We start from the raw sequence: 21,889 nt of genomic DNA on the forward strand, positions 1-21,889 counted from the left end.
GGACAAGGGTTCTTTAACAGAAAAGACACGCAGCAGCTGAAAAAAGCAAAAACCCAATATTTACCGCGTAAGCCGTGCTGCCTGAGTGAGGCAACACAAAATGGCGGCTAAGTGCAAAATGGCGGCTAAATATGAAGCGAAGCCGGAAACTTCGTACCCTCAATTGGAGAGCAGTTAGTGTAGAGGGTGGCAGCCTATACCTTATTTTCGTGGACCTGAAGTCTGCATTTGACCTAGTGCCCAGGGGAAAACTGTGGAAAGTTCTTGCAGATCTAGGTCTGCCTCCTTACCTTCTGGATGTCCTAATCAGGCTACACACAGAAACTTATGCCCAGGTTAGGTGTGGGAGACAAGGAGAGCTTTCCAAACGGTTTCCGGTAGAAAAGGGAGTACGCCAGGTGTGCGTCCTGGCCCCTACCCTCTTCATTATTTATATAAATGGACTTGTGGATCACTTGGTGGGCATAAAGGACATTGATGCCCCGAGGCTGTCCTCAGGTCGGGTACCCGCATTGATGTTCGCGGATGACACCCTGTTGTTATCCAGATCGTCAATGGGGATACAACGCGTCCTGGACGGCTTTGCCAATTTCTGTGCACTAAGAGGATTGGAAATCAGTTTGGCCAAAACCAAGTTTATGATTTCAACCCTCCTAGTAAGACCCGCCAAAACCCTCTATTAGATGGTATTCCCCTAGAAAGGGTAAAAACCTTTGAGTATCTGGGAATCACGCTCGAAGAACACCTGAACTGGGGTACTCAGGTGTCAAAGGCAGCTCTTAAAATGGCACAAAAAGCCGGAGGGTTAACCAAAATGTATAGACTCTCGGCCCACAAGCCTACTGCACCTGCCTTAGAAATTTACAAAGTGCATGTTAGAGCAGCATCGATGTATGGAGCTGAGCTACGGGGGCACAACAAGCTTACTAACCTCACGAAGACTGAAAATACATTTATGAGGAACTTGCTGGGGCTGCCTGTCAGCACTCCTCTAATACCCCTCAGACTGGATTTAGGGCTCCTTCCTATTGAGGAGGAGGCAGCACTAAGGCCACTAATATTCTGGAGAAGACTATGGACTTCTCCTGAATTATCTGCCTATAAGAAAAAGTTTAGCAATGTCTGGGTAGATATTAGAGATAGTAAGCAAAGTAATTGTACAGAGTTCCCCAGAGTGAGCCGACTGAATGGCTCAAACTAACCTTTCTCTCATAGAGTATGACAGGGAAAGTGAATGATGTGAACCCTTTGCGGAATTAAGGATACCTCACACAAGTCACCGGTTGGATGACTACTGTCATCCCATCCGATGACCGTCCAGCGTCATCATTGGTTTCCTGCTCCTGCGACAGGCTGGCGGTGCAATGCCCGTCGGGCAGCACAAAGTGCTGCACTTTGGCGGAGTTCTTTTATTCCTTTGCCAATGGGTGTGTGAGTGTGAGGGGCCTAAAAAAGTGCAATAGTGAGCGTGAGTGTAGTTCTAAAAAAAGTCAGTAGAGTCCATTAAACAAAGTTTTAATAGCATGGCTCACTGCTTTATTAAAAAGGAAATTAAGGGATATTGAGGCGTGACGGGTAAGGTAATCAAGCCTCATTCAACCCTTAGTGTGAGTGTGGTCAACATGTTTCTTGCCTCTAAGGCAATTCATCAGGACCAATAGTGCTCATATAATTGCTTGCGGTCCCTCAGTAATAAGAGGAATCGAATATACGACCTGGATAGTGTCGTAAAATGACCCTTTCTTTATGGACCTCCCGGGAACTAGGAAGGAAACAAAAAAGGAGGTTATAGTCCCTGCTATGTCTGTGGCCCGGGTACATCATAAGGTGCCAAAGGGACGTGCTAGTGATGTATAACGGGATGTTGAGAGGATTACACAGACCCCGTCAGTATGTGACATTCATGTGAGAGAGTAGGTTAGAGGATAGAGTCAGACCGAGGTAATACTGCGTCCTGTATGTGGCTGGCATGCTCTAAGGGTGGCATGCATCATAGTTATTACCTTTATCGCGTCACACAACATGCCGTGTGTTGTGTCTAAATCACACAAGCATCAGTGAGTGTATTTGACCCCACATAGTAAGGTGACGTGAGGAATTTAAAAAAACATATTTATATAACAGTAAAACAGCAAAAGAGAAGAACCATTTGACACTCTGTTGATTGATATCGGTACAAGGTGACTAGCACCGGTGTGGGAAACGTTTTCAGCATAAATCACCACGCTCAAAGGGAAGGAGTAGACATTAGGAATCTTACCCGCTATTCCCGTATGAAGATTCCACAGGCTGACCTGGTGGGGCCAGCAACAAGTGTGGAGCACCTAAAAACGAGTAAGATTCACCGCGGGGTCAGGTAGTGATTGAGCGGCGCGGCTTACCGTATTGAGAAGTGCTGCTTGGAGTCCAGCCGCGGCGATCACAATCAAGCGCACGCGGAGGTCCTCAAGGGGGGTCAGGGTACCTTACCTCATCAGTTGCTGGCAGCAGGCTTCTAGACACCTACCTCACCCACGTCACGATGATAGCAGGACAGCCGGTGCACTCGCGAAGCTCCAACCGACTAATATGAGAGCGAGTTGCGCGGGCGCCATGGGGGCGTGTCCGTTAATGTTGCTAGGCAACGTAACGCGAGTGTAGAGAACGAAGATGCTCCTGCTCGGTTAGAGAGGCAAACATAGGCGCCATCTTGGAAAGGGAAAATAGTCACCTAAAACGCAATGGTGATTGCTGGGAACAGGACAATGAAGTCCGAATCAGGAACTATCTGGCTAACGACGTCCAAGGCACCGCATCATTAAGACCCAGTTCATCGGTGTGTAAACGATGTACCCATCTCTGTTCTAGTCTAAAGAGGGCTTGTTGGCTTATTGCTGGTTGACATTCAAGGACAGTCCACCGCATACTCTCTGTAGAGTGATTGTGCTCTTTGCAGTGTTCATAGAGTTTGGTGTGTGTCTTAAGGCAGCGGATATTGCTATTGTGCTCCATAATGCGCTGTTTCACAGAGCGCATCGTCATCCCAATATAGAGCATCTTACAAGGGCACATGAGAACATAGATACACCTTGAGCTATTACAATTGGTGTGTCTATTAATTGTCCATGTGAAGTCTCTTTGGAGTTCGATGGTTTTTCCCTGAATTGTCTGGGGGCATACTACGCAGGAGCCACAGCGGTAATGCCCAGTGACCGGTGGGAGGTCCCAGAGGGTCTTGACTGGTTGAGTGCTCATTTTCTTGGGGCGGGTATGGATCAGCGTGTCTTTTAGGTTCGCTGTCCTTTTGAATGCAAAGCGTGGGCGCGGTAGTTCCATCCCTGCGGAATTAAGAATGCCCCAGTGTGAGTTCACAGTCTTTTTTATGAACGTTGAGTGCTTGGTGAAAGAGGTCACGCAAGTAATAGTGTCATCTTGTTCTTTGGGATGGACTTCAAGTAAGGACTCTCTGTTGTTATTTAAGGCTCTTTTGAATGATGTCTTTAACAGTCGTGTAGGGTAACCCCTATCCTGGAGCTTGTGTTGTAGAGTCTTAGCTTCTTGCTTAAAGTTTTTGATGGAGCTGCAATTTCTCCGTAAGCGGAGGAATTGCCCGAAGGGTAAATTATCCCTCAGGGCCCTACTGTGGTGGCTGTTATAAGGGAGTAAACTGTTCCTGTCAGTATCCTTTTTGAAGAGGGTGGTACTGATCGTTGTCGGATCCAAGCAGATGGTTAGATCTAAAAATGGTATCGAAGTTTCAGAAATAGTGCCCGTGAATTTTAAGAATGAATCTTGTTCATTGATCCAGACGCAGAAAGCCTCGCAAGTTGGTCGGTCACCCTTCCAGAACACCAAAATGTCATCGATATATCGACGCCAACAAGTAAGATTTTCTCGAAACGGGTTGTGTTCTGGAGGGTAGATCCAGTTCTTCTCGAACGTGGCCATATAGATGCATGCTAGGCTCGGCGCAAAGGTCGAGCCCATCGAGGTTCCACGGACCTGATGGTATAGACTGGATTCATATCTGAAAAAATTCTCAGTGAGGGCAATGTGTGCCAACTCCATAATGAAGGCTATAGGGGTAGGGGACACCCATTCTTCTTGTTGCATCAATGAGTCGACCGCCTCTAGCGTGGCTTGTTGTGGAATATTCGTATACAACGCTTCCACGTCTAGGGTCAGGAGAAGGTCGATGTCTTCTCTTCCATCCATGTCATTGATCAGACGAAGGACGTCTCTGGTATCTTGTAAATAAGAAGGGATTAGTTTCACCAAAGGTTGAAAAAAGGCGTTACAGAGTTGGGACAGAGGCTCCAACACCGAACCGATACCGGATACGATAGGTCTCCCCGGGACTGGAGTGGTGCCCTTGTGTATTTTGGGGAGGGTGTAAAAATAAGGTGTGACCGGGTCCGTTGTCACCAGGAATTAGAGATAAAAAGATTCCATGGTTAAATCACATCAAAGCCGGTTTCCGTCCCGCACATTCCACGGAATCTGTTGTCCTCTCCGTGGTTGATGAGCTTAGACGCGGCGCCGATACTAATTCCCCCCAGGCCCTAGTCCTTCACGATTTTTCCGCCGCCTTCAACTGGGTCGACCATTCCATCCTTCTCGACCGTGTCGGGGGCGCCGGTTTGCGGGGGCCGGCCCTGGCCTGGCTCACCTCTTTTTTAGCAGGCCATACGCTGGCTGTCAGGCTGGAGGGGTTCCTAGCCCCTTCCTGTTCTGTCTCCTGTGGGGTACCCAGGGTTCTTCCTTATCCCCTCTTTTGTTTAACCTTTACATACATCCCCTTATTGTTGCTTTACAGGATGTGGAGGTCACGGCGTTTAATTACGCTGATGACCTCCAGCTTATTTTTAACCTCTCTTCTTCTCCTGACTCAATTTCTACAGTTCATTCCACCCTCACTTTCATCTATAACTGGATGAATCTTAACCAATTGAAGTTGAATCCTGATAAGACGGAGCTAGTTCTCATTGGTGGTCCCTCTAATCCCTGGTCCTCTGCTTTTTGGCCCCCTATCTTTGGTTCTCCCCCATCTCCCTCTGCCTCTGTAAAAACCCTTGGCATTAAAATCAGCCAAGATCTCTCTATGCGGCCCCAGATAAGCTCAGTGGTCTCCTCTTGCTTCCTATCCCTCAGAACCATCCACAAAATCTTGCGGTATTTCTCGGCTGAAGCTCTCAAACCTATTGTCCTGGCAATGATCTTATCCCGCCTGGACTATGGCAACGCTCTGTATGCTGGCATTTCAGCCTACGAACACTGCCGCTTGCAGCTCATCCAGAATCAAGCTGCTCGCCTTATTTACAGGCTCCCAAAATCAAGTCACATCACCCCTCTCCTAAAGACTCTCCACTGGCTCCCCATGAGGGAATGTTCGCTCTTCAAGATGGGCTGCCTGACCTTTATGTCCTTAGCCGGCACTGCCCCGCCTTCGTTAGATCCATAATCAACGCATATGTTCCTGGCAGAAATCTCCGCTCATCCTCCAAGTTCCTCCTCAATGTTCCCCGCTTTCGAAAGAAGAAATCTGGTGGCGCCAGATTTTTGAATCTTGCCCCCTCCTTCTGGAATGCTCTTCCTTTTGCAATTAGATCCATTCCCTCCTACATAGACTTTCGTGCAGCCTTAAAAATCCACCTCTTCTCTCTGCATATTCATCTTACACTCGACCCCCTCTCTCCCTCAGTTCCAGTCTTTTTCTATAGCGCAAAGAAACCGCTTGGTAGTAGAGCACTCTATAAAACCCTTTCAACTTCAACTTCATCAAGAAATACACCAGCAGGATTGGTCTGACAGAGTTGTGGGCTACCCCAGAAGTAGCTTGCGCAACAATAACTAAGGCCAACCTTGTGCACCATTGTAGGTAGTGCAACTTAACCCACCTACACAGGAGCACTACACTCGCAAGTTGACATCCCAGTTCCTCCACGTAAAAGTAGAGTATAAATTGGAACTGTTTTTGGATGTGATCTTCCCGGCCATGTCAAGGAAATTGTACATGCAGTTCAGGATGGATAGTTTGCCAATTAAATTTTTTACTTGCAAATTGGACACTAACCAAAGCACTGAGTGACCATCATGTAATCACCATCTAGAAAATGAAACTCATGTATTCTTTTTCCGTCTCAAATATCAGGCAGCACGCAGACGTTGGGTCAAACCTATTTGTAGGAACCTCGGATTCAGAGAATGCTCCACGGCTCTGAGAGTTCTAAAATTTGATACACACCCCGATAGTTTTTGCAGTGTCCCGCTTCTTAAACGCAATGTGGCTGAAGCGACGTAACTCCCTTATACAATGATTACCTGATGAACATTTTGCTATTGTATTTATTGATAATTATTGAGTCCTCATGATAACTACTTTACATGATTTAATAAGTTTTTAATTTAGCATATGTTTTTAGAAAATGTCTAATTTATTATTAACACTAAAGTCATTGTAGTTTGCCAGTTTTTAACCTATTCTATTCTTAATTGTATTGAATTTATGTCTTTTATTATGTGCTTTTATGGCCCTGGTGGCCGAAATAAAGTTATCAATGATGATGAATGATGATAATTGGTAATTCATTTTTATAAATTGGTAATTCATTTTTATAAATTGGTAATTCATTTTTATAAATTGGTAATTATTTTTAATTAAGTTTCTATTAGTATTGATAATTAATGTAATCTTATTTTAATATTAAATCATTACTTTCTCTACTGTTACACTCTCTGGAGTGGGAATAGTAATTTTTACCCCACGCTATCCAACGCTTTCCTTACTGTGTCACTCACTGGAGTTGGAATAGTAATTTTTACCCCTACACTATCCAAAGCTTTCCCTACTGTTGCAATCACTGGAGTGGGAATAGTCATTTTTACACTCCTGCTATCCAGCGCTTTCCCTACTGTTGCATTCTCTGGAGTGGGAATAGTAATGTTTACCCTCACGCTATCCAACACTTTCCCTACTGTTGCACTCACTGGAGTGGGAATAGTCATTTTTACCCCTACCCTATCCAACGCTTTCCCAACTGTTTTACTCACTGGAGTGGGAATAGTAATTTTTACCCTCTCACTATCCAAAAAATGCTCTACTTTTTTTTCATTACAATTATTATTTTTACATATTAAGCTTTTTTATATAATTTTAAGTATGTTTTATTCAATTGTTTATAATATTTAATTAGTTTTAAAAAATGTGATATTCTAGTTAACTATATTTTAACATTCTATATTTTGGATTCGATATTTTAGTACTTACCTGTTTGTAGATAGGGATTCTATATTCTGTACTTCGATATTTTGGGCATTTTATATTATGTCCCTCGATATTAAGACACCGAACCGATGTCTCGCAATCTGTCTCAAAATCAGTCATTGTTATACTACAGTATGAATTACCGAGTACACACACCTTGCCCCCATTTGTCGTTAGCAAACAAAATCATCATGGTGAATTTCCCAAAATTAGGTGTAAGGCAGGGGCCAGAGCGGGAAGACTCCTTGATCAACAAAGCGATCCGTTGGATCTGCCATGTCAGGGGCTGTTTCTCGATAATCTGAGAAGATATTATCAGCGCGCTCAGGTGTACATCACCAGGACAATCAGTTGATTACATTGAGCTGACACTAACAGGACCAGAATTGGTCGATAATCTACTCACTCCGGAATTTCACACTTGTTACCCTGACTCTTCGTCTATTCAATTCAATTCAAACATTCTATCCCCCACAGGTCAACTCAGCCACTATTAGTGCAAAATAGAAGACCGAGATGCCCTAATCTAGAACACAATGACTGACTTCAGGATGGAATCCATCGATACACCAGACCTCAGCCTCCCCCGCAGTCAGGGTGTTACTAGACTGAGTAGAGAACTCCTACGAATAGTGCCTAAATCATATGACAGGGGTTCCCAAACTGTTACAAGCACAGGTAGTGTTGCCAGTGATTTAAATGAGCTGGAGGGGACTCCACGACGTGAGGGTGCATACCCTACCATAGACTCTAATATCCCAGCACATAAAACTACTGCAATAGGACAATTAAGTATGGCCATAGTATCCTGGAACGTAACTGGACTAAATAAAAGCTAGAAGAATCGGATTGGCATAGCTACATAGACAAATTTGTTATGTCTTTTCCAGGAGACATGGTTACTTACACCTCCGCATAAGTCAGATTATAAAACATTATAAGAACGCCATTCCCACTCAGAGAGGGAGACCATTGGGGGCCTCGTAACCTGGATTAAAATAACACTGGTGATGAGATCTGGGAACTTTACTATAGATTCACCAGACCTGATGGCAGTTGATCTAAATGTTAATAATGAAAAACTGTTTTTATTTAATATATACAATAGACCAATTAGACAGACACTAAATTCTGAGATAATCAACACGTTAGGTCGCTCCCTAGATTTTACTGACCCTAGTGACAAAGTGATTATATGTGGGGACTTCAACTGTGCCTATGAGCCATTAAATGGACTAGAAAATGCTACAGAAGAAGAGGTTATGGCCTTAGACTTGCCTCAACTAGTGGCAGGGCCATCTAAACCTTGCACTAATGCTGCACTACAGATTACTGTAGAACACTGTCTAAGGGCATGTAACAGAAGGTTATTCAAAAATGGGGATGAAACTGACTTTCTTTATACTTAAAATGTGGCAGTACACAGTCCAAAATTGACTATATAATGCATAGCATCCATAGCTGGAGCAGAAAAGCGAGCTTTAAAATAGAGACGAGGGATGACAGCGACCACCGTTGTTAGACCTGGCATCATTGGCGTGGGTCTCCAATCCTCTCTTCTCTTCCTATCTTTTATATTGGTTAGATTTAGATGTTCTTGGCGCCAAGCCACTGCTAATCAGTGCCACAGCGGGAATGCTCCTTGTGTAAAGATGACTGTAGGAATTAGGATAAACTTCATGCCTAGATCTGGTTAGCATGCTCTAATAGCGAGTTATCCTCCATTTCACTGTTCTGTGTAGTATGTTCTAATAGCGAGTTGTCCTCCATTTCACTGTTCTGTGTAGCATGTTCTAGTAGTAAACTATCCTCCATTTCACTGTTCTGTGTAGCATGTTCTAATAGCGAGTTACCCTCCATGTCACTGTTACTATTGAGAATCTACCCATTCTCATAAGCCAGAATGGGCAGGTTGAGGATTATTTTCTATAATCCTATCTGACCCCAGGAACCTGATAGGAACTTCAAGTTTGATATGTTTATGCTCAGGAAATTGAGATACACCTTTTAGTAAGGACCGCTTATATATCCCATGTTCGAAAATGCATCTTCTGAAAGCGCAGTATTTTCTTGCCTAAGCTTTCCTGTAGGCTTTTTTAGTATGTGTATTGGCCGTCTGGTTTTGGAGCAGCAGGGCCAGCTGGTTCAGGCCTGGCTGGAGAGAGAGATCGGTTTTCAGAGCATGAGGAAGGGTGACACTTTAATCTGAGCAAGGCCGGGCCCCGCAAGGTGAATGATGGCTCCACCTCTCACAGAGGGTCTGATAGCAGATCGCCTCATTCTGAAAGGGCATGATGTTGCTTCATAAACCAAGGCTTACTGACCCAACCAAACTGGTTCTGACTGTATTGAGTGATTTGTTACTTTAGGAAACAAAGACTTTTTAGGTATAAAACGCTGCGCTGGAATTTTGTCCAAGTGTGTTCCTTCTGGATGTCAAGACAAAACTCTGTCCGAGTGAACAGAGGAAAGGACTTTGAAACTTTCACAAAGCTTGCTGAAGAAACTACTACCTGAGGGCCTGAATTTAAAATGGCTCCTGCTGAAGTCTCAAGGACATTAGACTTCATCCCGGCAGCCGACAGAATCCCTGTGCGAGGAATTCTGCTTGCAGGTGAGGCCTCCATCGAGTGATCTGGAGCCTCTAGTTCTACTGTGAGGAGCGCGGACTGAACACCTTCGCGGAATCTGTGTGGGCCGCTGCAGCTAAGAGAGAGCTGCCGCTGCTGAGAGCTCACCTGAATTTGAACCTTCGAAACCCCTGCTGAATCTGTGTGGACCACTGCAGCTAAGAGAGAGCTGCAGCCACTGAGAGCCCACCTGAATTTGAACCTTCAAATCCCTCGCTGAATCTGTGTGGGCCACTGCAGCTAAGAGAAAGCTGTAGCCGCTGAGTGCCCATCGCTGTGCCAGCCTGGCCGAGAACACAATTCGTCCTGTAGGCTGCCGCAGCTAAGAGAGAGCTGCTGCCACTGAGTGCCCGCACCTTTGCAAGTTTGCATCATCATGATTCGTCCTGTGGGCTGCCGCAGCTAAGAGAGAGCTGCTGCCACTGAGTGCCCGCACCTTTGCAAGTTTGCATCATTGTGATTCATCCTGTGGGCCGCTGCAGCTAAGAGGGAGCTGCTGCATCTGAGTGCCCGCAGCTTTAGCAACTTTGCATCATTGTTATCCGTCCTCTGGGCTGCCCTAGCTAAGAGAGAGCTGCAGCCACTGAGCGCCCAAACCTTTGTGAATTTTGCATAATCGTGACTCTTCCTTTGGGCCGCCACACCTAAGAGAGAGCTGCTTCCGCTGAGTGCCCGCAGCTTTAACAACTTTGCATCATTGTTATCCGTCCTCTGGGCCTCCGCAGCTAAGAGAGCTGCTGCCGCTCGGTGCCCGCACTTTTGCCAACTGTTCGCCATTGTGCTTTGTTCTGTGGGCCGCCGCAGCTAAGAGAGAGCTGCTGCTGCTGAGTCCCGCATCTTGTTCACTAGTGTCGAGGATTGTCATTATCGTCACGTGGGCTGCCGCAGCTAAGAGAGAGCTTCTGCCGCTTTGAGCCCACCACAGACCTGCAAGATGAGAGTCATCGGCTCCACCAGCCCGGGCCGTCGCAGCCGCGTACTGCTGCCGCTGAGAGCCTGCCTGTCCCCAAGTGCCCGAATCATTGTCTGTGCATGCTGCGGTCCTCTGCAGCCAGGACTTGTTGTCGCTGGGAGTCTCCTGTGACCGTCTTTGTTCTTCAAGAAGCTGCGTGCTAAGTCCTTTTTCAACGGCAGGTATTTGGTGCGCACCAGGTCATGTAGGCCCCAGCCTTGAACTCAGTCAGTGTCACGTTCTGTTTAATACGTAATAGCCTTTTTGAGTCCCTATTGGTTTAAGTGCATTGTAGCTTGTTAAAACGCTTTGAGAGTCTTGAGTTAAACCTTAGATAAATATACTATTCTTCTATACCTTCCTGAGTTGTGTCCTTTTGTGGTGTTGTTACTGCCTTGTTGTGCATCATCATAAATTCTTCCTACACTGCCTCTGAGATAGGCCTAACTGCTCGTGCTATGTTACCACAGGGGTTGTCAAAGAGGGTAGCCTACTTGCCCTGACTTAGGAAGAAGGGTCCCTATTTGGACATTGGCACCAGGCATTGCCAACTAGAGACCCCCATTTCTAACATTGGCGGTCAGTGGTGAGGATCAGGACTTGCATTTATTATCCACGTACAATAACTGGTAGACACCACTAGTGAGTGTAGACCAAAGCGCAGCCACAAGTTTTTTTTAGTTTAGTTGGTTGTTCTAGGATTGTATTGTTGATCGCAGCCATGAGAACTGCTGACTCCAATGCCTTGGAGGATCTCACCTTTGAGGAGGAAAGATTAGATACCTATACTGCCAGACAGCTGAAGTCATTTTGTAAGCAATTCACTTTCCCTGTGATAGGTCTCTCTAGAAAGGAGGAGTACCAGAAGGCGCTGAAGGCCTGGTGGGAAGCGAGAGAGTCCACTGGGGATGAAGAAGAGAATGCTGGAGGGCAGCAGGATGATGCAATAGAGGGGAGGAGATAGAACACCCTTCAATTCAGGTACTAGTGTATCCCAACGGAGCCTGACCCCAGAGGTGCTGGAGGACAGGGAGAGAGATAGGAGGCATAGTTTGGAGATGGCTAAATTGGAAGGTCAGAAGGACCTTGAGAGTAACAAGTTAGTCAGTGAGAAGAATCAATTGCCAATTGAACTTGAGAAAATGAAAATTGGACATGAGAGAATATTGAGGGAGATAGAGATCAGGGTGAGAGGTTTCCAGATCTCCCCCTCCGGTGGCAGCATACCTTTAGTAACTCCTGAGAGTAGAGTTTATAATCCTAAAGATGTCATTAAGGATTTTCACAAGAGTGAGGATATTGGGCAATGGTTTTCCACATATGAGATAGCAATGGTGTCCCACCAGGTCCCTGAGAAGGATTGGGGAGCGGGTTTGTGGGGACGCTTTGTGAGTGATGGTAGGGATACCCTGTTGGAACTGCCTGAGTAGAGCAATATGGTGTATGCCCATTTGAAGGAAGCTTTTATGACCCGTTATGGCTTGACTCCAGAAATGTACAGGCAGAGGTTTAGAACCTGTAAGAAGTTAGAGGGTACCCCATGGATTAAATGTGTCTTATTTCTGCAGGGCATTGGATAGTTGGGCAAAGTGGAAACCTTTGAGCAATTGTATGACTTGTTTGCGTGGGAGCATATTTCTAGTAACTGTATTCCAGATCTACGCCAGCACCTGATTGATAGCAAGCCGACTAACCCTGGGAAGCTTGCCGGGTGAGCACTAGGGTCCGCAAATGTTTTGTGGGAGACTTCGCCAGAGTTGGGCAGGGTCCCCAGTAGACCAGCGGGGAGACAAGGGTAAGCTGAGGGAGTTCCAGAGGAGGCCCCAGAGTAATTTCCAAGATAACCAAGCAGTAGTGTCCCAGCCTCCCCTGGAGAAGAAGCCAGTGTCCCCGACAGGTAGGCCTGTTCAGAGGGGTCCACTCACTTGTTTCAAGTGTGGTCAAGTGGGCCACCAGTATTATGATCCTCAGTGCACCCAGAGTGACCCCAATGCATCCCCTCGTGCACCAACCCATGCACCATTCTGCCAGATTGTTAGTGTAGCCCGGGTGGGCAATGGAGGTCCTAGGTGGGTGGGATCCCATAGAGTTAACCATTGTTTCATTAAGAGACTTTGAGAAGGTCCCTAACCCCACACTGCCTAATAACACTAAAGAGTACTGGCAGTGGGTGACCATCAATGGCCATAGGGTGGAGGCGCTCAGGGACACTGGAGCTAATGTGACTGCTGTCAGCTCCAGGTTGGTGTTCAAAGAGCAGGTTGTCCCCTATGCATTCGGGCCCGTAGTCTCAGCAGACAACTCAGAGAGCCAGTGTGAGGTGGCTTAGGTTCCCTTCGAGTGGGGGGGGGGGTCTCAGGAACTCTTGAACTGGCTGTGAGGTCTGCCATGCCTCTTGACTGTCTGTTGGGCAATGATCTAGAGAACTCTGCATGGGCTACGGTGGAGAGAAAGACACATTTGGAAATGTTGGGCCTGCCTGAGTGGGTAAGTGTGACCACACTGTCCATTACAGCTCAGAAGGGTGTTCAGGAGGGCCTGGAGCCTGAACATATGTGCCAGAACCCTGCCTTAAAGAGAAGGGTAGGGAGCATGAGAAACTAGCCCCCTCGGTTCCCACGCTCCCAGAGGAAGTAGACCCTGATGGGGATGACATTGAACCTATAGAGGAACAAGTGGCTGAACTGGGGGACCTCCCAGAGCTGACCCATTGGCAGCAGGAAGGGGGACCCTCCAGGGAGGAATTTTGCGAGCTACAAAGAACCTGCCCTTCTCCTGAGGAGGTGCGGCAACAGGCCACCACCCAGAACGCAGGTGATCAGACAGGGTCACATTGGATCTATTGGGAGAATGACCTCCTTTACAGCAAGCCTAAGGTTGCTGAGCCTGGTTCAGCCCATGTGCTGGTGGTACCCCAGCACTTCAGGACCTTCCTACTGGAGTTGGCTCATGATGTGCCATTGGCCTGACATCTGGGGTAGAGCAAGACCTTGGAGAGGCTGGCCACCCACTTCTATTGCCCCCAGATGTGCAGGAGCTCAGATGCTCACTGCTGGACGTGTGAGACTTTCCAGGCAAGTGGGAAGAGTGGGGGGAAGATTAAGGCCCCACTACAGCCCTATCTCTTTGTGAGTACCCCTCTGGATACCAAGAAAGCCATGGGCCACAGGTCTTGTTGGATCATGCCACCAGGTACCATGAGGCCATCCAGCTCAGCACAGTGATGGCCCCAGTGGTGGGACGGGCACTGATGGAGATTTTCTCCCGCATGGGATTCTCCTGAGAGGTGGTGTCCGATAGGGGAACTAATTTCATCTTCAAATACTTGAAGTCTCTGTGGGAGGAGTGTGGGGTAACATATAAGTTCACGACTCCTTACCACACCCAGGGTAATGGGCTGGTTGAGAGATTCCGAGGCAAGTGGGGCATCCTCTGGAGTGGCGGTAGCCGAGAGTGGGGAAGCTGCTGTTAAACACGCTGGGAATAATGGAAATTTTGTGAAACCGACAGGAGTAAACCCTTCAACCACGTTGGGATTGGGGTAGAGAGTATGCACATAACATATGGTATCCCAACTGGTATAATTTGGAGGCAATTAGTTAAGATATGTATAAAACATTATCAAAAGGAGATAAGGAGCCTCTTTTGGTATTTCACTTATGTGCGCATGGCATCATATTTATTGTAGGAGTAAAAGGGAAAGAAACACAAATCAAAAGAAATAATTAATAATTTTGCAGTTATTACAGCACTGCAAAGGACAATGTAACACAATTATGGAGAACCCAAATTGAACTCAGTGCAAGTGAGTGAGCGGCACGGTAGCAACACAAGTGACAATAATCAGCGAGGGCTGCGCAGGTGACTGGTGATTAATATATACAGTGAGTAAAAGACAGACAGAAAGGTTCCACATTTGTTTGACATTGACTTCGATAAGATAATGCAGGTATTTTTTTAGGAACCATTGAGTCTGGAGCGCCTATGTTCGCTCTGGGCGGTCGACGGCGTTTCGATCCTTTTCAAATCAGGATCATCATCAGGACTTGGGTAAGGTGCAGTGCTGTAAGAAAGATGGCTAGGGAAGGGTGTTAATTAGGGAATGGAACGGGAAAAGTACTAGGAGTAGGTGGGCTGGGACAGAGAGGGAGGGCATCAGCTGGAAGGCGTCGCTGCAAAGCGGACGGATGCAATTAAGAATGTGATGTGATTAAGCCCGTTGTCTGAGATAGACCAAGAAGGGATGAGTGGGGTGAGCCTTCAGGGGGACAAACAAAGACTGGTAACGAGAAACCAGGGGTGGTGACTCGTGTGGAGCAAGATGGAGTGTACAGGAAGGGCATAGTCGTCCTGGTGGCACGAATGAAAGGATCTGCTGTCTCGCTGGTTCATGCTGTGGTGCATACAATAGAGGGCAGGGACCGAAAGTGGATGTATGACGTTACAACGCATACTTTTACCGCGCATACCTTTACAACGCGGTATTTACAACGAATACCTTTACAACGCATAGCGCTTAGAGGTGCTGGATAGTGGTAAGTATAATTTTCTATTCCAACTCCAGTCCCTGTGGACACTAGGGAGGGTGTTGGATAGAAAATTAAACGTATTCCCTATCCTAGAGCGCCCCCAGCGCAATGCGTTGTAATGGTATGCGTGCTAATGCCTGCGTTGTAATGGTAGTGCGTTGTAAAAACTTTGTTGTAAACGTTGTATACCGCCGAAAGTGAGATAAGAGAGGTGGGTGATACTCCGGAGTGTGTGATTTATTTTGTGATAAGGGGTGAATAGTCCGGTCTAGAAAGAACATAAGGCAAACCGAGGGCAGGGTGAGTCTAATGCCCTGTCCGGTACCAGCTCAAGAGTCAGCGTGCGGAAGTTTGAATAGTAGACCCCCAAGGTGTGAGGGAGGGAGTGAGGGAGAAGGCGTGCGAACGTCGGGTGGGCGAGAATGGAAGGATTACATTTCTCACTAGGCCAGGCAGTGGTGCATCCAATGGAGGGCTGAAGCAGAAAGAGTAACCGGAAGGGTGGTATATATTACGGGGCGGTAGGGTTAGTATGTGATCAAAGGTACGGGCTGGAAGGAGCATAGGACATACCAATGGTGTTGGAACCAGAGGTCTCTGGTTGGCACAGGTATGCACTTTTGACAAGCAAGGACCCTCAGCTCCACGCCAGGGCAAGGGAACTACTCCTTCGAATAACCCCTGGTCACCCTCTAGGTAGTGTGGCGCGAGCAGACAAGACTAATCCTCAGGGCGATAGTAAGTTAAGCATTCATGATCACACACAGTAAACCCACTGACCCACCACAAATGGACACCAGTCGTATGATTCTATCAAAAATATGTATACTTTATATAAAAGATAGATTCTAGCAGGATTATAACAAGACCAAATAACGTTTAGTAAATTGAGGTCACCAGATTACAATAGGCAAACTTAGTCTTTCAGTGTTCGTTGTTTAGCAAGGTACGACGACAGGGAAATAAGAACGTTACAGACCCTGGATCCGATATGTTCTCGAGACGGAGTCCAAGTGTACCTTGCTGGTGGAAGTCCGAGGCGTTTCAGGCGCAGCTACTTGTGAGGGCGAACCCCGGACAAGGCCGACGGTTCTCCAGAGGATCTCTCTGGCTCAATCCCCCTCGAGGAGCGAGGTGAAGGAGCTAGACTGGGGAGGGTTGCGGCGATCCGGGATCAGTGCAGCTCACGGGGCGAGGCGCCGTTCAGGCCTGCGGGACGTACTACTTCTTAGCACACCGGGTCGTACTCATGGATCTGTGAGGGGCGTCGAGTCCGGGGGCAGACTGGTGCAGCACCAGGCTTCCTCTACCACGGTACGGGGAGGCCTTTCTTGAGGTGCGGCACGAGCCTTGGTATGCAGGAGCGCAAAGCGAGACAGTCGGGTACGTTACGATGTACAGACCGTCCGAGGCTATGAGATGCTCTTTGTGCAGATTCCGGCTGGAGAAGATGAGAGGTGCGAAGCTCGCTCCGTAAGCGGCGAGGTGACAGGAGAGCAGGTGGCCCGGCACTGAAGCGGAGAGCGGCTCAGGGATGAGCGGAGCTCTCTACGGCGGGGCGACCAAGCTCCGAGCAGTCACGACCTGGGAGAGGGCGAAGGCACCCGAGTCACAACTCTGGCGAGGGAATAATAACTGAGGCCCAACAGCAGACGGGCACAAGCAGATAGAACCCAATGGTCCTGGGGTTCCGTTCAGGGGGCAAGCTCTTGATCAAGCCCTTGGAGATCGTTTCAGGCACAAGTCTACAAGGTCCTATATGGTCCTTTCCTCTCCGTTCTCAGCAAGGCACCACTGCAGGCCAGTCTTACAGGATACAGACTGATTTCGGTCCTTCAGCTTCTCTTGGTCCTTCTAGTCAGGCAGAGGTTCGTCGTGGTCAAAACTGGATCTGATTTGTAAGGAGCGGAGCTCCTATATTTATACTGCATTTCTTTTCTCTTTTCAGGCCAGGGGGCCTGAGCCTGGTTGAACCCGGTTCTGAAGTACTTTGTTGACAGGACGCTGCCGTCTTCTTTCAGGGTGCAGGGTAGAGACATCAGACGATGGAGCCAGCATTGTGGTGGTGGAGCACGACCCTATTCAGAGTCAAGGACTACCCCGCCCACCCATCCTGGTGAGGGCATCCCATTCACCACCTTGAGCACCCGACTATTCCCCGGGAATCTCCCAGCCTTGTCACTCACACAAACCCAGACAGCAGATACACATCCTGGCAGAGGCGGGCTGAACAATTAGGCGAGCAAATGCTAACTTTCTAAAAGTAGCATTTGCAAACACAGGATATTAAAATAAACCTTACTAAAGGAAGTATTTTATTATTCTGAGTTCAGGCATACTAAACTCGACCTGCTACCGTGTTCCTTGAGCCTGCCGGGACTATAGCGTGTAATAGCTCCGACAGCTCATCTGGCCTACGAGAACAGGTAGCCCTTCGATAGTGAGGAACGAGAGAGGCGGTAATTCACTACCAGGACATGCCACACTCTAGGCTTGTCATACCTTACACTTACAACGCACCCTGCCCGTAGGCCTCCCATAGGGGTGACTGATATGAAGGTGAGGGACGGATCTGGGACTGGCGAGTGTGGGCACTTGCACAGTCAGCGTGACAGTATGGGACTGTACGCGGGGTGAGCAATGGCGGACCCGAGACATATCCTACAGGGCCGCTTCGGTGGTTGACGCAACCAGCGCTGCAGGCCCACTAGCGGCATTTGTATCTACAAGCCCCGGCACGTCTCGTGCACTTTACTGGGGACTGATAGTAAACCAAATAATCCAATCGTGGAAATCAATTACACATATACTTTACATTGGGAGCACTTGCACTGCGGCACGGGTCGGCCGTGGCGCAGTGCCCTGAGCATCGAACACCAGCAAAACATCTGAGGCGCATCAGCAAAAAGTGGAAGGGAGACTCACGCCAAGGTGCCAGGTCTAACACGTGTCCCCTCCAGCTAATAGGTGAGGAGAACTACCCTACCCCAGGGAGTTCCTCATCACAAAGGCGGAAAAACCTTGACAGGTCAGCATTGGCGTGGTCTATGCCAGGGCGGTGTTCCACCGTAAAGTCCATACTCTGTAGAGAAATGGACCACCTCAACTCAACAGTTTCGGGTTCTCACCCCTCATTTGCATCAACCATCCGAGGGGCCTGTGGTCTGTCTGAACTCGGAAGTGAGACCCAAACAAGTAGGGTCTTAGCTTCTTCAGGGCCCAGACCACAGCAAAAGCTTCTCGCTCAATCGCACTCCACTTCTGTTCCTGTGGAAGTAACTTTCGATGATGAAGGCCACAGGGTGATCCCAACCCTCCTCAGTCGTTTGTGAAAGGACAGCCCCTATCCCATGCTCTGAAGCGTCTGTCTGCACTAAGAACACTTTGGAGAAATCAGGAGCCAGGAGCACGGGCGCCGTGCACATGGCCTTCTTCAGGGTGTCGAATGCTTCCTGACAGGCGTTGGTACAGATCACTTTCCGGGGCTGCTTCTTCAAAGTCAGCTCTGTCAAGGGGGCAACGATGGTGCCGTATCCCTTGACGAACCTCCTGTAATACCCGGTGAGTCAGAGGAAGGCCCTCACCTCTGTTTGGGTCTTGGGGGCTTCCCAAGCCAGGATGGTCTGAACTTTGGGTTAAAGGGGCGCCACCTGGCCGCTCCCAACTTGGTGTCCCAAATACCCCACTGAACCCTGCCCAATCTGGCACTTGCTTGCCTTGATCGTGAGGCCAGCCTTGCGCAGAGCCGCCAACACTTCCCAAAGGTGCTGCAAGTGTTCCTTCCACGTTCTGCTGAACACTGCGATGTCGTCAAGGTAGGCGGCACTGAATGCGTCCAGTCCGACCAACACCTAGTTGACCAACCTCTGGAAGGTGGCAGGGGGGTTTTTCATCCCGAAGGGCATGACCCGGAATTGGTAGTGCCCATCTGGGGTTGAAAACGTTGACCTCTCTTTGGCCCCTTCAGTTAAGGCAATCTGCCAGTACCCAGACGTTAAGTCAAACGTACTGAGGTACCGAGCAGCTCCCAAACGATCGATGAGCTCATCAGCTCTGGGGATGGGGTGTGCGTCAGTCTTCGTGACCGAATTGAGTCCTCGATAGTCCACACTGAACCGTAGTTCAGGTGTGGCTCCCGGCGCTGCAGCCTTCGGGACCAAGACCACTGGGCTGGCCCAAGGACTGCTGGAGGACTCAATCACCCCAAGAGCAAACATCTTCGAGACTTCCTCCTTGATGCAGGCTCGTACCCTGTCAGTCATGCGGTAAGCCTTGTGCTTCACTGGTAAGCTGTCTCCTGTGTCCACATGATGGATGCACCAATCTGTGACACCCGGAACCAGGGAAAACAAGTCAGAGAATTGCCCCAGCAACTGGCGGCAATCACTCTGCTGCTCAGGGATTAGGGAGGATGAGAGGTTAACTCCATCCACTGACCCATCTCGCCGAGCACCACCAAGAGGTCCGGAAGAGGCTTGTCTCCTCCTCCATTCCATCATCGGTTGCCAACAGCATTGCCACTTCGGACCTCTCCAAGTGGGGCTTAGGGCGGTTAACATGTAGGACCCTCAAAGGGTTCCTGGGAGTTTGCAAGTTCACCAGGTAGGTGACAGGACTCTTGCACTCCACAACCTCAAATAGACCTGTCCACTTATCCTGAAGTGCACAGGGCTCCACTGGGGCCAAGACCCACACCTTTTGTCCAGGCTGAAGCTCTACCAGAGTGGCATTCTGGTCATACCACTGCTTCATCTCCTCCTGTCTGGCTTCCAGGTTTGCCTCGGCAAGTTGCCTGAATCGCCTGGTCTGGTTTCGGAAGGCCAGCATGTATTTATATACATTCTGGGGAGGTTTCCTGGGAGATTGCTCCCAGCCTTCCCTAACCAGACTCAGAGGTCCTCGGACCGGGTGACTGTACAGAAGCTCGAAGGGACTGAACCCGAGCGACTTCTGTGGCACCTCTTGGTACGCAAACAGTAGACATGGTAAGAGGACGTCCCACTTACGCCTCATTGGTCCTTCCAGACCCATAATCGTGCCTTTTAGGGTTCGGTTGAATCTCTCAACCAACCTGTTTCCTTGGGGGTGGTAAGGGGTGGTGAACTTGTACGTTACACCACACTCTTGCCAAAGGGACTTCATATATTTCGATATGAAGTTGGTGCCCCTGTCAGACACCACCTCTAGAGGGAATCCTACTCGAGAGAAAATTCCCATCAGTGCTCGTACCACCACGGGGGCCGTCACTGTCCTCAGAGGGATGGCTTCAGGGCACCGGGTGGCATGGTCCACCAAGACCAGGATGAACCTGTTGCCCAGGGCTGTCTTGGGGTCCAGAGGCCCCACAATGTCAATTCCCACTCGCTGGAATGGAGTACTGACGACGGGGAATGGTTGGAGCGGAGCCTTGTTCTTCCCTCCAAACTTACCACTTGCCTGGCAAGTCTGGTAAGTCCTGCAGTGAGCATCTGAGCTCCGGTGCATCTGGGACTAGTAAAAGTGGGTGACAAGCTTGTCATAGGTCTTGTCCATCCCCAGATGTACTGCTAAAGGCACATCGTGAGCCAAACCCAGTAGGAAGGCTCTGAACTTCTGGGGTACTACCAGCACACGGGCTGACCCAGGTTCAGCAGCCTTAGGCTCTGAATACAAGAGATCGTTCTCCCAGTAGACCAAGGGTTTTCCGGGCCGAGCGCCATTGGCCTGGTCTGCAGCCTGCTGCCGCATACCAGTGAGAGAAGGGCACATTTTCTGCTCCTCACAGAATTCTTCCCTGGAGGGACCCCCTTCTTGCTGCCAATGGGTCAGCTCAGGAAAGTCTCCCAGTTCGGCGATCTGTTCCCCGGTGGGCTCCAGGGCATCCCCATTGAGGTCTGCCTCCTCCTGGGCTGTGGGAACTTCGGGGACCGGCTGTCCATGTTCCCGGTGCCTCCTCTCTAAGGCCGGTTCCTGGGCATCTCCCTCAGGCTCCAGGACCTCTTCAACACCCCTACTGGCTGCCCTGGACCGCGTGGTCACGCACGACCATTCGGGTAGACCCACCATCCGCAGATGGGCCGTTTTCTCCACCTTTTCCCAAGGGGAGTTCTCCAAATCGTTCCCTAGCAGACAATCTACAGGCATGGAGGTCCTCACAACAACTTGAAGAGTACCTGAGACCCCCCTCCCTCAAAGGGAACCTGAGCCATCGGACACTGGCTCTCAGAATTGTCAGCATTAACAACTTTGCAGTAGGCGTGCAGTTCTACCTGCTCTTGAGACACCAGGTGCTGCCTCACTGCAGTCACACTGGCTCCTGTATCTCGAAGAGCCTCCGCTTTCTTCCCGTTGATGGTCACTACCTGCCCATATTTCTTAGTGTTACTGGGTAGGTAGTTCTCGGGGACCATCTCACTGTCTCCTAGTGAGACTAGGGTCATCTGAACAGGATCCCCACCCATTGGGACGGCTACTTCCTCCCCAAAGTTAACATTAGCTAGTTGCCGGGGTGGAGCACCAGTGGGTGCGGCATTTGTATCTACAAGCCCCGGCATGT

The sequence above is a fragment of the Lissotriton vulgaris genome, chromosome 3_1, assembly GCF_964263255.1.
Source record: "Lissotriton vulgaris chromosome 3_1, aLisVul1.2, whole genome shotgun sequence".
NCBI lineage: Eukaryota > Metazoa > Chordata > Amphibia > Caudata > Salamandridae > Lissotriton > Lissotriton vulgaris.